Raw genomic sequence first — 2130 nt, forward strand, 5'->3', positions numbered from 1 at the left:
CCCCCCCCCCCGGTCAAATGCTTTTTAAAGCCATTTCTTACAAGTTCAAAAGAAGACAACAGAGGTGGGGCGGGGGGGCCTTTGTCTAATTCCTTCTTGCACGGCTCTTCCTCTTCTGGGAAGGGAAATTTAGTTCTGAATACATGCCAAACGAGGTCTTTGGGAAAAGAACTCACAACCGTACGACTCCCGCAGGATGCCCTAGGCCCTCTGCTGTGACCGCTGGGTGAACTGGAGCCGCGGGAAGAGTGAGCGTAGCGGGGCTGCTAGCCCACGGCCGCAGTCAAAGTCGTGCTTTCTACACTGTCCGGGCCCGTTTAGACTGCAGCTGCCACCCGCTGCGGTCGGCAGGATAGTGTTTGCTGTTTCGTTTTGGTCTTCCCTCCACCCCCTCTAAATTCAGCGCGTTTAACACTGACAGCCGTGGACCCGAAACTGCACTTGGACTGAGTGTTAACCGTTTGATTCTCCGGCTTTTTGACATGGTCGCAGTTCCATCTCGCCCAGTCTGGAAGCGAAAGACACTCGTGAACCCCGAGTCGCCCCCGGGGAGAGCGAGAGCCCGGGTCCCGGGGCGGACTCGGGCGTCCGGCGGCTCGGAGGCCTGCCCTGCGTCCCCCAAACCCGACCCCCGGACCCCTCGAAAGGGCCGACAGGTACGCACTCGCTTCCGGCGGGCCCCAGAGCTCCGGGAACCCGCGGAGGTAGAAGAAGTGGGGGGTCGGGGACGGGTCCCCTAGCCGCGCGGGACGCGCCCCACCCCGGGAGTGCCGCCCGCTTCCCCGAGCCCCGGCCGCCCCCGAAGCGGGGCTGGCGACGCGGCCGGGCCCGAGGTGGGCCTCGCCTCTACTTACTGCTCGGGAGACAGCCCCGCGTGGCGCGCCTCGCTTTCCCCGCCCCGAGCGCGGCCGCCGCAACCACCCGCCTTAAAGGGCCGGGAGCCGGGAGCTGGCCAGGCGACGGCAGCGCGGGCAGGCGGCGGAGGTGGGCGGTGCGTGCGCCCGGAGACACGCGTTTCCGGTCCCTCCTACCGCGGACAGGTGTTCCCAGTGCGCTGCGGGGCGCGGGGTCGCAGGTGTGCCGGGCGCGCGCCGGAGGAGGACGCTGGGGGAGAGGGGATCGGGCCTCTCTCCGCAGGGTCCCCAAGGTATTCGGGCCGCCAAAGCAGTTTCCGGGACTCCGAGGGCAGCGTGGGCGAGGAGCACGAGGCGAGCGAGGTGCGGAGCCGCGGGCAGGCGCGCGGAGAGGGCGCGGGGGGGTGCTCTGGCGGCGGGTGAGGGGGAGCCCACCAACCTGGCGCTGGCGAGGTTCTTGTGCTGGTTCCACTTCTCTCTCTCTGAGCTGGTTCTCGTCCCCGCGCGCGCGCACTGTGTGTGTCTGTGTGGTTTTTTTTTTTTTTTCTAATTTGTGTGCTTGCCTGTTTTTAGTGTTAAAGGTCATTAATTAGCAGGTGTAGAGAAAGTTTGCTCCGAAGTAGACGTGGTCACCCATTCGTCCTCACCAAAGGGAGGTCCGAAGTGGTGTAATCGCCACTTGGTGGCAATAGAGTAGGAAAAGTGACAAAGCCCTTGTCAACTAGAGCGCGAACTCGGAGTCCGCACGCGGCGCCCGGGACTCGGTTGTGAAAAGCATCCCGGGGCAGCGGCGAGGCCAGGGGCGCGCGATTTAGGCCCACACCCAGGGCCGGGCGGTTGCTACAGACCCAAGGCCCTAGTGTCGCTCCTCCCAGGGCCCGTGGTTGGCGCACCTGCCCTTGGGACCTTGTGCTTGACGTGAAAGCCACTGACCCAAGCTGCGGGCCCTTGGAAAGCGCGGCTGGCGTGAGCACCCCACCGTGCGACCGCGCGGGGAGCGGCGTCGTCCTCTCCGGGAAAGTTCCCTTTTCTTCCCGGACGCTGACCCCCAGTTCCTCCCCCACCTGCCGCCGCTCGGTCCCGGTGATTCTCAGCCCCGGCTGCACGTTTGAATGAACGCGAGAGCTTTTCAACTCCCCCTCCCTGGACTCTGCCACTGGAAAGTCTTCGCTGGTGTGAGGCGTCCCGAGCATTGGTATTTTTCAGCGCTTCCTGGTAATTCCTGCAGTAAGAGCCTCAGGCCGAGCCTAAGCCACCCCTCTTCTCGCCTCTCCCC

At 64.8% G+C, this 2130-nt stretch overlaps 1 long non-coding RNA gene across 1 annotated transcript; it reads right to left on the reverse strand.

Moving 5' to 3' along the window:
* Window positions 1-104: 104 nt before the first annotated feature.
* On the reverse strand, window positions 105-947 carry LOC145718181 (uncharacterized). Its single transcript, XR_014141629.1, has 2 exons — window positions 855-947; window positions 105-508 (listed from the first exon to the last, which is right to left on the reverse strand). It is a non-coding gene; the product is annotated as an uncharacterized LOC145718181 (long non-coding RNA).
* Window positions 948-2130: the final 1183 nt, after the last annotated feature.

Source organism: Leptonychotes weddellii, unplaced genomic scaffold, assembly GCF_054177405.1.
Source record: "Leptonychotes weddellii isolate Sample4059 unplaced genomic scaffold, ASM5417740v2 HiC_scaffold_11776, whole genome shotgun sequence".
NCBI classification, from domain to species: Eukaryota; Metazoa; Chordata; class Mammalia; order Carnivora; family Phocidae; genus Leptonychotes; species Leptonychotes weddellii.